Source organism: Papio anubis, chromosome 3 (assembly GCF_008728515.1).
Source record: "Papio anubis isolate 15944 chromosome 3, Panubis1.0, whole genome shotgun sequence".
Taxonomy (NCBI): Eukaryota; Metazoa; Chordata; class Mammalia; order Primates; family Cercopithecidae; genus Papio; species Papio anubis.
In genome coordinates this window covers 113,204,990-113,220,355 of record NC_044978.1, presented here as the reverse complement: position 1 = coordinate 113,220,355, position 15,366 = coordinate 113,204,990, and the positions used below count along the sequence as shown (strand labels likewise).

At 33.8% G+C, this 15,366-nt stretch overlaps 1 protein-coding gene across 1 annotated transcript in view; it reads left to right on the top strand.

Moving 5' to 3' along the window:
* UGT2B39 (UDP-glucuronosyltransferase 2B39) overlaps nucleotides 1-15,366 on the top strand; it is a 389,237-nt gene that overhangs the window by 115,359 nt on the left and 258,512 nt on the right. The gene's annotated exons all lie outside the window — the stretch shown is intronic.

Here is a 15,366-nt window from a genome sequence, read left to right as displayed (position 1 = left end):
TGTAAACATTGTTGAAATGATAACAATGAATTTAGAATATGACTTAAACTTAGTTAATAAAGCAGCATTACACTTCCAGATGTTTGATTCCAAATTTGAAAGAAGAACCACCATGGGAAAATTGCTATCAAACAACAATGCATGTTAAACACAAATATTTTGTGAAAAAGATAGGTTAGTGGATGTGGCACCTGCTGTTGTTTTCTTACTTTTAAGAAAGTGCCACAGCCATGCCAACTACTCGCAGCCACTACTCTGATGAGTTAGCAGCCATCAACATTGATGCAAGAAAAACTCTCCACCAGCAACAAATTTACAACTCACTGAAGGCTCAGATGAGTGTTAACACTTTTTAGCAATGAAGTGTTTTTAATTAAGACGTGTACTTTTTTTGGATTTAATACTACTGCAGAATTAATGGACGGCAGCATTGTGTAAACGTAACTTTTCTGTGCCAGAGAAACCAAAGCAAATGGTGCGACTCACTTTATGGCATGTTTTGCTTTATTGTAGTAGTCTGGAACTTGCAACATCTTAAAAGTATTTATTGTATTAGCAAAATCACCTAATATGAGATACCTCTTGAAAATTATTACAAGTGGGGGAGTGGCCAAGATGGCCAAGTAGAAGCAGCTAATGTGCCATTTCTTCTAGAGAAACAGATGGAGCGAGTAAATACAGCATCTTCAGCTGAAATATCCAGGTACTTGTACTGGGACTAATCAAGGAAGCAACTGATATCCACAGAGAATGGAGAAAAACAAGGCAGCTGTGAATCCATCTAATCCTGGGCTTTTTGTTGTTGTTGTTGTTGTTGTTGTTGTTGGTTGGTAGGGTATTTATTACTGCCTCCATTTCAGAATTGATATTGGTCTCATCTTTTTCTCGGTTCATCCTTGGGAGGGTGTATGTGTAAAGGAATTTATCCACTTCTTCTAGATTTTCTAGTTTATTTGCATAGAGGTGTTTATAGCATTCTCTGATGGTGGTTTGTATTTCTATGGAGTCAGTGGTGCTATCTCCTTTATCATTTTTTAATGTGTCTATTTGATTCTTCTCTTTTCCTCTTTGTTAGTCTAGGTAGCTGTCTTTTTTACTTTATTTTTTCAAGAAACAGCTCCTGAATTTGTTGTTTTTTTGAACAATTTTTCATGTCTCTATCTCCTTCAGCACCACTCTAATCTTGGTTATTTCTTCTCTTCTGCTAGCTTTTGAATTTGTTTGCACTTGGTTCTCTAGATCATTTCACTGTGGTGTTTGCATGAAATTGAGGACTTTCAAGCTCTATGATGTGAGGACTTAGTCCTTTAAATTTCCCTCTTGGCAATGCTTTAGCTGCATCCCAGAGATTCTGCTACATTGTCTTTTTGTTCTCATTGGTTTGAAAGAACTTCTTGATTTCCACCTTAATTTCATTACTTACCCAGGAGTTATTCAAGAGCAGGTTGTTCAATTTCCCTATAGTTGTGGGGTTTTAATTGAGATTCTTAATCCTGAGTTCTGATTTGATTGTGCTGTGGTCTCAGACACTGCTTATTATAATTTCAGTTCTTTTGCATTTCCTGAGGAGTGTTTTACTTCCAATTCTGTGATTGATTTTAGAGTAACTGCCACATGGTGCCATGAATAATGTATATTCCATTGTTTCTGGGTGGGGAATTATGCAGATACCTGTCAAATCTACTTGATCGAGATCTGAATTCAAGTCCTGAACATTGTTGTTAATTTTCTATTTTGATGATCTGTGTAATATTGACAGTGGTGTGTTAAAATCTCCCAATATTATTGTGTAGGAGTCTTAAGTCTCTTTGTAGGCCTCTAAGAACTTGCCTCATGAGTCTGGGTGCTTTTGTATTGGGTGCATATGTATTTAGAACAGTTAGCTCTTCTTGTTGAATTGAACCCTTTACCATTATATAATGGCCTTCTTTATCTTTCTTGATCTTTTTGGTTTAAAATCTGTTTTGTCAGAAACTAGGATAGCAAGACATGCTTTTTTCTGCTATTTGCTTCGTAACTTTTCCTCCATCTATTTATTTTGAGCCTATGTGTGTCTTTGCACATGAGATGGATCTCTTGCATACAGCGTGCTGATGGGTCCTGACTCTTTATCCAGCTTGCCATTCTATATTTTTAAATTGTGGTATTTAGCCCATTTACACTTAAGGTTAATATTGTTATAATCCCATTACTGAGTATATACCCAAACAATATAAATTATTGTATTTTAAAGATACACGCACACATATGTTCATTGCTGCACTATTCACAATAGCAAAGACATAGAATCAACCCAAATACCCACCAGTGATAGACTGGATAACAGAAACGTGGTACATATACACTGTGGAATACTATGAAGACATAAACAGGATGAGATCATTCCCTTTGCAGGGACATGGATGCTGAAGTTACCCTCAGCAAACTAACTCAGAAACAGAAAACCAAATACCACATGTTTTCACTTATAAGTGGGAACTCAACAATGAGAACACATGGACACATGGAGGGGAACAACACACAGTGGGGCCTGTTGGGGTAGGGAAAGGAGGGCATCAGGATAAATAGTTGATGCATTCTGGGCTTAATACCTCAGTGATGGATTGATAGCTGCAGCAAACTACCATGGCACATATTTACCTATGTAACAAACCTGCACATCCTGCACATGTATCCTGGAACTTCAAATAAAACAAATATAATGAACAACAACAAAAATAAATTCTTAATAAATGACATCTGAAGAAAGAAAGAAGACAGAGAGAGAGAGAAAGAAAAAAGAAAGAAGGAAGGAAGGAAGGAAGGAAAGGAAAGGAAGGGAAGGAAAGAAAGGAAGGAAAGGAAAGAAAGGAAAGAAAGAAAAGACAAGTCAGGATGATGGCCCACCCAGGAGCAATGCAGAGCCAAGTGAGCCTCCCTGACACAGGGAAGGGATGAGTGAATGTGCAGCCCCAGGTAACATGCTTCTCTCACAGATCTCTGCAACCCTTGGTTCAGGAAATCCCCTCATGAACGCACTCCATCAGGGCCTTAAGTGTGACACACAGAGATACATGGAGTCTAGGCAGAGCAGTAGCTCAGGCATGTGTAGAGACCTGAGAGTCTTAGATACCCCAGCTTTCTGGGCTTCCTGGGAAAAGTAGCTGTAGTTCCAGCAAAGTGGGAGATTAGGAATGAATATGTACTCCTAGCAAATAGTCTGAATGCAGGAGGCTGAGCAGTGACAGTCTGTAGGTACCACCTTCACAGCACATCACAGGATAAGACCCACTGGCTTGGAATTCCAGACAGCCATGGTAGCAGTGTTGTGCATACCAGGGATGAAGTTGGGGGTTGGGTGCAGAGGGGAAGTGAGCACAGCAGCCTCCCAATTTTGCTGATTAGGCAACTTAGCCGTTCTGCCTTTTGAAATACACAATTTAGTAAACTTGAATGGTTCCTTCTGAAGATGCATAGTATGTTTTAGGGTGGGAAAGTAGGAAAGCCTAATGACTTGCCCTAGTGACCCTCACTACATGTATGCCTTCACGTAAGTTCAGCTCCCCAAATCTACCCTCATTCTTACAAATAAATTCCATTACATGGACGTGTAAAGCAAGACAAATTTCCTGTGTTGGCTTGTCCCTGTGTGGAAGAAAAATATCTTCTCTGAGAATTAATATAGTCAGCACTCATGTGAAGTTCCAGTTAAAATTCAAGCTAGAAAAGCATTTTTGAGGAAACTGATCCTAGCCTCAAAGGCTTCCCACAGATCAAATTCCAAGGTTAATAGGCAGCTCCTGTTTACCAAGAAGCAAGACTTCATGTATGAAAATCACTAAAAGTAACAGAGACTAGAAATGTTACCATAATTATTTTAAATATTAGAATTATATGAAACAAAATATAAAATTATTCCATGTACTATCATGAGTTGGATGATAGCTCATGAGTTGGAAGAATCAGTATTGTATCATTAAAATGGCCAAATTACTCGAAGTAATTTACACATTCAATGATACTCATGTCAAACCATCAAAATCATCACACAGTTAGATAAAAACTACTCTAAAATTCACATGGAATCAAAACAAAGTGAAAATAGCCAAAGTAAAGAGCTAAACTAGAAGCGCCATACTACCCAACTTCAAACTATACTGTTAGACTACAGTCATTAAAAAACTTGGTACTAGTTTGAAAAGAGACACATAGATGAATGGAGGAGAAAACAAACTCATTAATAAAGCCACAGCTAACCATTTGATTTTTTACAATATGGACAAAAACAAGAAATAGGGAAAATACTCCCTATTCAATAAACGTTGCTGGGATAACTGACTAGCCATATGCAGAAGAATGAAACTGGACTGTCACAATTTACCCTATACAAACACTGATGCAATGTGGATCAAAGATTTAAATGGAAGACCTCAAAGTATAAAAGTGTTTGAAGAAAACCTAGGATATTATTTATTGACATCAGCCTTGGCATTCCATTTTTGGCTAAGTCCTTAAAAGAAATTGCAACAAAAACAAAAATTGGCATGTGGGACATAATTAAATAAAGAACTTCTTCAGAAAAACAAACAAACAAACAAAAAAACTATCCAGAGAGTACAAAGAAAACCTACAGAACGAGAGAAAATATTTACAAACTATTCATTTGATAAGGGTCTCATATCCAGATTATACAAAGAATTTAAACAATTCAAGAAGCAAAAACAAATAACCACACTTAAAAAAAAAAAAAAAAAAAACACAGGCAAAAGGCATGAACAGACACTTCGCAAAAGAAGACATACAATCGGCCCACATATGAAAAAATGTGCATCATGAATAGTCATCAGAGAAATATGAATCAAAATCACAATGATATATTATGTCACACCAGTCACAATGACTATTATTAAAAAGTTAACAGAAACTGACTAGAATCTGAGGAAAAAGGGAGCTTAGAAACTCTTGGTTGGAATGTAAATTAGTTAAGCCAACATGTGTAATAGTTTGAAAGCTTCTCAGAAAACTTAAAGCAGATCTACCATTTCATCCAGCAATCCCATTACTGGGTTATATACCCAAAGGAAAACAAATCATTCCATAAAAGGATGCATGTGCTAATATGTTCATAATATGTTCATCATTGTGCTTTTCACAATACCAAAGACAAGAAATCATCTGCCATGAATGGTGGGTTGAGTAAATAAAATATGGTACATCTATACCAAGGAATGCTATGCAGCCATAAAGAGAACAAAATCATTATTTTATAGCAACATTGACGCAGCTGGAATCCATTATCCTAAGTCAATTAAGGCAGGAACAGAAAACAAAATACCCTGTGCTATCACTTATCAATGGGATCTAAACACTGAGCATATGTGCACTTCAACATGGGAACAATAGACACTGTGGACTTCTAGAGTGGAGACAGAGGAAGGGAGATATGGGCTAAAATACTACCTTTGGCATACTGTGTTTACTACCAAGTTGACAGAATGCAAACTACAAACATTAGCATTGCACAATATACTCTTGTAACAAACCTAAACATGTACCCCTATATCTAAAATAAAAGTTGAAATTTAAAACAAAACAAAATAGGAAATGCAAACTAGAAAAGCAAGAGAAAACCAAATCAAAAGTTAGTAGAAGAAAAAATAATAAAGATAACAACATAATAAATAAAAATTGTGTTCTAATAAAATAATACAAAAGATAAACAAAAAATTGTTTATTTGAAGATAAACAAAATCTACAAAACTTTAGCTAGACTAACAAAGAGAAGGAAAGGTCCAAATGAATAAAATCAGAGGCAAAAAGTAGACATTACAACTGGTGCCACAGAAATTCAAATACAGACCACTAGGAGCAACTATACGCAAATGAATTGGAAAACCTAGAAGTAAACACATACCTAGATATATACAACCCATGGAACTGTGAAGAAATCCAAAACCTGAACAACTCATTAATAAATAATGAGGTAAAGCAATAATAAAAATTCTCCCATCAAAGTAAAGCCCAGGACCTAAGGACTTTCACTTCTGAGTTCTACCAAACATTTGAATAACTAATGTCAATTCTACTTAAATTATTCCAAAATATAGTTGAAATATGTTCCAAAACATAGTATTCCAACTATGTTTAGTATACCGAAACCAAAGACACAACAACGACAAAAACTACAGGCCAATATCTGTGATGAACATAGACACAAACATCTTAACAAAATGTTAGCAATCTGAATTCAACAACATATCAAAAAGATCATTCATCATTAGTACGTGTGATTCATTTCAAGGATGCAAGAATGTTTCAACATATGCAAATCAATAAATGTGATATATCATATCAACAGTGCCAAGACCAAATCCATATGATTACTTTGTTTGATGATGAAAAAAAAAAAACAAAAAAAAAACAGAGAACATTAACATCCCTTCATGATTAAAAAATTCTCAAAACAACTGAATATAGAAGGAACATGCTCAACATGATAAAAGCCATAAACTGCAAACCTACAGGTAGCATCATATTGAATGAGTACAAATTGAAAGCCTTTCTTCTAAGACCTGTAAGAAGAGTAGGATATGCACTTTCACAACTTTCAGTTAACATCATAGTAGTAGTCCTAGCCAGAACAATTAGATGACTGAAAGAAGTAAAGGGCATTCAAATTACAGAGAAACAAAGTCAATTATTCTTATTTCCAAGAAATATGATCTTATATCTAGAAAAAAAACCTAACAACCCCACCAAGAAATGATTTAAACTGATAAGCACATTAAGTACTTCCAGGACACAAAATCAACACACAAATATCAGTGCCATTTCTACATGCCAACAGTGAACAATATGTTAAAAAGGAAGCAATCGCATTTGCAACAGCTACAAATAAAATAAAATACCTAAGAAAAAACTGAATCAAATAAAAGAAATATATCTACAATGAAAATTATAAAATATGGATGAAAACGATTGAACAGGACACAAAAAATGAAAATACATTGTATGTTCATAGAATAGAATAATTAATAGTGTTAAAATATCTATAGCACTCAAAACAATCTACGGATTCAATGCAATCCCTATCAAAATACCGATAAAATTCTTCACAAATTTAAAAAAACATATACCTAAATTTTCTATGGAGCCACAAAACACCAGAATAGCCAAAGCTATTCTGATCAAAAATAACAAAGTGGGAGGACTTACATTACTTGACTTCAAAATATACTTCAAAGCTATAGTAGCCATAACAACATGGCACTATCATAAAATCAAACATATAGACCAATGGAATAGAACAAAGGACACAGAAACAAATCTGTACATCTACAGTAAACTCTTTACGAAGCTGTCAAATACATACATTGAGAAAGGAATGGACTCTTAATGGTGCTGGAAAGCTGGGTATCTATATGTAGAAGAATGAAACTGGACCTCTGAGTAGTCTGTTTTCACATTACTATAAAGAACTACCTGAGACCATGTAGTTTATAAAGAAAAGAGGTTTACCTGACTCACAGTTCCACAGGCTCTACAGGTAGCATGGCAGGGAGGCCTCAGGAATCATACAATTATAGTGGAAGGGCAAAGGGGAAGCAATCACATCATCATATGGTGACAGGAGAGAGAAAGAGATAAGAGGAAAGTGCTACACATTTTTAAACAACTATATCTTGTGAGAACTCACAATCACAAGAAGAGCAAGTGGAAACCCAACCTCATGATCCAATCACCCTTCAACAGGTCCCTCCCCCAACATTGGTAATTACAATTCAACATGAAATTTGGGTGGGGACACAGGAGCCAAACCATACCAATCTCTATCTCTCACAATATACAAAAACCAAATCACACTGAAAAATTAAATCACACTAATTTAAATCTAATCTTTCTAATCTTTAAGTTAAATCTCACTGATTTAAAACCCAAAACTTTGAGGAAACACTAAAACAATGTTCTGGGCAGATTTGGTTAATAAGACCCAGAAGCACAGGGATCCAAAGAAAAATGGACAGATGGGATCACATCAACCTCAACCTAAAAGCCTTCTGCACATTAAACAATCAACAAACTGAAGAAACAGTCTACGAAATGGGAGAAAATATTTTCCATGTACCAATCTGACAAGGTATTGATAAGTAGAATATATCAAGAGCTCAAACAATTCAATAAGAAAAGTAATCCAAATAAAAAAATGGGTAAAACATCTGAATAGACATTTCTCAAAGGAACAGCCAACAGGCAAATGAAGAAATTTTCAATAATTAGTTCACTAATCATCAAATGCAAGTCAAAACAATAATGAGATATCATCTCAGCCCAGTTAAAATGCCTTTTACCTCCTCTAAAGTAAAAAAAAAAAAAAAAAAAAAAAAAAAACAGGCAATAGCAAATGCTCGTGAGGATGTGGAAAAAAGGAAACCCTTGTGCACTGTTGGTGGGAATATAATATTACTACAGCCACTATGGAGAAGAGTGTGGATGTTTCTCAAAAACTAAAAAATAAAACTACCATACGATTCTACAATTCCACTGCTGGGTGTGTATCCAAATAAGCGAATCAGTATATCAAAGAAATATCTGCCCATCCATGTTTATTGCAGTACTGTTCCCAATAGCCAAGATATGGAATCAACTTATACGTGCATCAACAGATAAATCAATGGACAAATGAAAATGCTGTCATTTGCAATAACTTGGATGAAACTAGAGTTTCCTGCAGTTAAGTCAAGTGAAGTAAGACAGTTACAGACAGACAACTATTCCATGTTTTCATTCAGATGTGGAAGCTAAAAACAGTAATTAACTAACGAAGATATAGAGTAGAAGGATGGTTATCATAAGATGGAAAAGGTCTTGTGGGTGGGGAGGGTATAAAGAAGGCATGATTAATAGCTACGAAAATATAGTTAGACTGAAAGAAAATTAGTATTTGGTAGCACAATAGCGTGACTATAGTTAACAATAATTTATTGTGTGTTTTAAAATAAGAGTGGACTTGGAATTTTCCTAACATAGAAAAGATAAATGTTTAAGGTTATGGATATCCCAATTATCCTGATTTGATCATTACACATTTTATGTTTGCATCAAAATATCTCACGTTTCCTGTAAATAGGTACAACTATTATGTATACATAATAATTAAAAATAAAAACTTAAAAAATTTAAATATATACCCCACCAAAACAAAGGAACTGAAGCGTTTGCAACTTCCAGTTTACCATTTCCTGGAAAGCCATTGGTTTATTCATTCAGTTAATTTAAGAGAGAAATAAAGCAAGAAAAATTATATTTTTATCTTCTGACTAGGATAGGCAATAGTTCATTTAGGTAGATAAGGAATGGAAAAGTACAAACTATACATTCTCCTTTTAATTGGAACCGTAGCTTCTCATTGTAATAAAAATCAAAAGCTCATGACACTTTCTAAATTTCTCTGCAAATACTTTTTTTAAAACTTTTTTGAATAATGGTTTCTAAGTTTCATTTTCCTCTGTGTATGTGGCATCTATAACCAATGACAATGAAGTCAGGAAATATCTGCATAAGTTTCTGCCCACGCTGTTTTCACTACTGTTTTTGTAGTTAAAATGTAGGTGAATAAGAAATATGTATAGCTGGTGGAAACGGGATACAATTCCAGTTTCCAGTTGCCAGGAAATTCTCAACTTCTCTGATCTTGATTTCCTCATTTGTAAAATAAAGTTAGAATCACAGATCTTTTGTGAGTGTTCAACAATAAACTATGTGTAAAAGCACTTTCAAAACTATAAAACAAAAATGTGCATCCTTTGGCAGTTGCTGAAAGGCTTTAGGTTAAAGCCGGATCTCACTCAAGACTTTCTTTTTCTTCAAGCAGTTTATCAAGTTTTAGGATGTGCTGCCCTCCTGTGGATGATGGTTGACAGTGCTGAATCAGTATGATGAGTCCAAATTATTAGGAATTTAATAATTTTGTTGATGACGTAAAAATAAAGTTCATTTAGATCCACTTGTGTTTATACGAATATATAATATATATGGGTTTATAACACAAAGGAAATATATATTATAAAACGAAGTATTGTGTGTACATACATAGACGTACAAAACCAAGATGAACACACATACAACATATTTAATAGGAAATTTTGTGGCCCTTCTCTAAGCACTAGTTTCCTTGATATTCAGCAGGAAAGGCTGTTTCAAATTAGGGCTAGTTTATATAAATACATTAAAATGATAGAAATGATGTAAATACATTAAAAGTTTAAACAAATTTCATTGGCAACATACAGGATCCATTTAATATGTTCTTTAAAATAATTTTAAAGACTAAAATAACATACATTATTAACCATTATTGTGTATTAACATTTCTAAAAATATTTCTATTATTATAATCCAATTAATGTCTAGGATTTTCTTATGTAATTTTTAATATATTTGAAATAAAATATTTTTGACTTCCTATAGACATCTTTTCTTTGGAAAAGCAGAACGTTAGGGCTTGAGTGAATCCTGGAATCACAAAGGTACATATACCATTTTAGGGAAATTAGTTAAGTGGGCTTTGGAGGTAAATAGATCTATCTTCCCATATTTTTTCAAAATGATGTTTGTCAATGAGAGAGTTACTTAATTTTTCTCTGTTTTTATTTTAACATAAAATTAAAATAATGACAATATTTTGTTAATATATTGTGAAAATTAGTAATAATAATCCAAATGTTTAGAAAAATACTTCAATGGAGAGTTTAGGTCATCATAAATTTTAATACTAAACTGAAGATTATAGCACCAGAAAGTAGATGGTCCACAGATTTACTGCCTAACCATCAATACTGAGAAATAGTTTAGTTATCTTTCCAAAGTATATAACAGAATATACCAAAATATCACAGAATGAAGAATACAATTTGAGATGAGAGGCCATAACTTCAATATAGTCAGATATTTGTGTATCTAAACCTGTCAAGCAAGGAGAAGAGTGTGTACATGGGCATTGCTGGATGTGTCCACTAATTATCCCAGCTGACAACCTGAAAAAGAGAACAACCCTGTAGCCACTACATCAGGATATTTTGGGAATTTGAAGACTGCTAACATACTGCTAGCCTCCACTGATGCTGGGATACCAACTTTAATGAAATCACAATTGAGCTAAAAACAAAGTTTGGCTGAATTCAATTTCTATTCTAACACAAGGCTACCACTTCACATTACTTTTAGGTGGCACTTTTGTCAAGAAAAGACAGAAAGTATCTGGAAACATGGATTCCAAAATAATATCATTAAAAGGATAATATAAGCACCACAATTTGTATGAATCCAATAAATACCACATTAGAGTTATTAGTTTTTCTGTATTCCTAAAATTATTCCCTTATGTGATGTACATTGTTATCTTTATTTTTGAAAATGAAAGAGCTATTCCTATATGTGTTTATTTACAATAACAAAATGGTCTATGAATTCAAAGATAATTACGTTCAGAGCAATTTTTAAAGGTTTGAGTTATTTTGATATAAATATAAAAGAAATTACAAAATAATTTGATTTGCTACCATGAAGGAACATTACCTCTTCCTTCATGGTAGCAAATCAAACTATTTTGTAATTTCTTTTATATTTATATCTCATATATATATAAAGGCAGAACATGTAATGTTTCAAAGCTCAAAAGAATTAAGTTTTGGGATTAATAAGGGGCCTGCATTAAAGATAAGGTAATTTTTTTTTCCACAACTAGGGAAATAATTTTTTAGTTTACATACAGCACCTTTCCGAGTTGAAATTGAGTTGCTGATGATGCCAGTACACCCACATTATGATTTCTTTGAAACATTCAGTGGCTTCATCATTTAGGCCAAAAGAGCACAATCTCACTGAGGACAATTTCTATTTATGACCAACTAAAAACAGGCAGGTGGCAAACTTCTTAAGCATGACAATAGTAAATATGGAAATCAGCCTTAGTCAGTATCTCTTAAAAAAGAAGTAATTGGGTGGGTGCAGTGGCTCAGACCTACAATCCCAGCATTTTGGGAGGCAGAGGCGGGCAGATCACGAGGTCAGGAGTTTGGGACCAGCCTCGCCAACATAGTGACACCCCGTCTCTACCAAAAATACAAAAATTAGCCAGACAAGATGGTGGGAGCCTGTAATCCCAGCTACTTGGGAGGCTGAGGCAGGAAAATCACTTGAACCTGGGAGGCAGAGGTTTCGGTGAGAGGAGATCAGGCCACTACAAAATAAATAAATAAATAAATAAATAAATAAATAAATAAATATAAAAAACAAGAAGTAACTATTTTTAAGACAATTTTTATTTTTAATCAACGAATACATTATGCACTAGAGATTCTTGATGACTTACAAACCAGATATGGGTGACAATTTAATCACAATTTAATCATGATGTTAAAGTTACAATGATAAGATGTAGTGAAAAGTCCACCAAAGAAAACTAAAAGTGAATAGGAATGAAGCATGAGAGCTAAGAGGTGAGAGTTATTCAGCCTAAGTATCTGAAAAGGTCTGGGTAGTGGCCTTATTAGAAAGGAATCCCAGAGAATGATTGATATGTTAGTTACACACATATACTTTTGATGAAACAAATCACACTGTACAATTTATGTACTTTTTAATCACATAAAAATAATCCCTTAATAAAAACAATACAGATCAACAAAATGGTTATGATGAAAATAAATAGCAGAAAGAACATTACCAAGTGTTGACGACAATGGAGAACAACTGGAACCCTAGTATTCAGCTAGTAGGTTTACTAGTTTGTACAACCTTTGGGAAACTAAATCTTAATGGTATCTATCAAAGCTATACATAAGCATGCTCTCTGACATGTCAATTCCACTCTCACAAATATATCCAACAGTATGGCATACAAGTATTACCAATATTAGGTACAAGAATGTTCAAAGCAGTGTTCATCATAAAGAGGCAAAACCGAAATCGCCTAAATGTCCATCAGCAGTACAATGGATAAATAAAATGTGATATATTCATTCAATAGACTCCATATAGCTATAAGAATGAGCACAGGATACCCACATGCAACAACTTGTATGAATTTCAAAAACATAATATTAATCAAAATAAGCAAAATACAAAGGAGTACATAATGTGTGATTCATCGATATAACGTTTAAAGTCAAGGAAAATTGATCTATGGTATTAGAAGCCAAGAAAGTGTTTACCCTTAGATAGGAGTTGTAGGAACTGATAAGGAGGAGGAGTTATGGATGGCATTCATGTGGTGTTTATTAATTTGGGTGCTGGTTGCAAGGGTGGGATTATTTTGTGAAATTTCAATGAGCTATAAAGTTTAGGATTTATGTTTTACAGAAAGATTACACAAAATTTTAAAAACCTGGCTGTGTGCAGCGGCTCACGCCTGCAATCTCAGCACTTTGGGAGGTTGAGGTGGGTGCATCATGAGGTCAGGAGATTGAGACCATCCTGGCTAACATGGTGAAACCCCGTCTCTACTAAAAATTAAAAAAAAATTAGCTGTGCCATGTTGGTGTGCTGCACCCATCAACTCGTCAGCACCTATCAACTCGTCATTTACATCAGGTATAACTCCCAGTGCAATCCCTCCCCCCTCCCGCATCCCCGTGATAGGACCCAGTGTGTGATGTTCCCCTTCCCGAGTCCAAGTGATCTCATTGTTCAGTTCCCACCTATGAGTGAGAACATGCGGTGTTTGGTTTTCTGTTCTTGCGATAGTTTGCTGAGAATGATGTTTATAAAGTGAGAGACAAAAATGCAGTTTCATTCTTCTACATGTGGATTGCCCATTATTCCAGCCCCATTTGTTGAATAGGGTGTCATTTACCCACTTTATGTTTTTGTTTGCTTTGTCAAATTTCAGTGGGCTGTAAGTCTTTGTCTTTATTTCTGGAATCTCTAGTCTGTTCCATTGATCTACATGCTTGTTTTTATACCAATACCATGTTGTTTTGGTAACTTGTAACATGCCTTGTAATATGTTGGGTAATGTAATGCCTATAGGTATATTCTTTTTCTTAGTCTTTCTTTGGCTATGCAGGTTTCAAAGCTGAGTATCAAATAAAGAACTAGTCCATTTTGAAAATAGCTGCCAAAAAAAAAAAAAAAAGAAAAGAAAAGTAAAACAAAACAAAACAAATTGCTAAGAAATATATCTAACCAAGAAGTTTAAAGACCTCTACAAAGAAAACTACAAAACACTGCTGAAAAACGTCATAGACGATACAAACAAATGGAAATACATCTCATTCTCATGGATGGGTAGAACCAATTTTGTGAAAACGAGCATATTGCCAAAATAAATGTATAAATCCAATTCTATTCTCACCAAAATACCATCATCATGCTTAAGAGAACTAGAAAAATCAATCCTAAATTTCGTATGGGTTTTATTATCATTTTTCACCTTTAATAACAAATGTAAGTCCTTTATTTTAGGTTGTGATAATATATAAATTGCACTCTAAAAGGACTTCGTGAATTTTCAATCTTCCTAAATATGCATGTACATATGCATGTAAATTTCTTTTAAAACAAGACACAGCATGAATTAACTAGCTAATAGACATGTTATGAAATTCAATGTGTATTTTGAAGACAGCTTGAAATAATGATTTTTCTATAAAACTATACTTTAAGTGATCATATCTATTTTTTTATTTTCCACAGAGATTTTTTATTCATCCCTCCTATAAATGTAATAGGGAAACATAAATTTTTTAGTAAGTCAAAAAATATATACAAAGGATACAAATAGTTTATAAATTTGGTGGAAAACAGCTAAATCAAGCCATAAATCTCCTTTAATCTACATATCAGGGAAGCACTTTATGATCAAACTATTCCAGATTGGCAAAAACCTAGTTGTCTTTGTCCCTAAAAAGTCTTGCCATTAACCAATTCTCACAAAAAAAAAAAACTCTCCAACATAAGGTGTGATTAAAAACAAATATATATGTATATTTATAATTATATAGACATAGATAAATCAGGTAATATATATATGTATACACACTTTAAAACATTGATGAGATAGAGAGATTATAGAATATTTTATTCAAATCATCTAGGAATTAACACAGATATAAAGAAAAACAGAACTTACATAGTGCCAAAGTTTAATCATGTTGTTTATTATGCTTATAAATCTGAATTAATTCACATAAAACCTATCCTATAACACACATAACAAAAGATTGGTATCCATTGATCAGCAAGAACTACAAATCACCCACCAAAACCAAAAAACAATCTAATAAAAGATTGATTAAAATATGAAGAAGCAATTCAAAGTAAAAATAGCCCAAAAGATATAAAAGATTAAAAATTTACTGATGCTCAGTAAAATAATAATGCCAACAA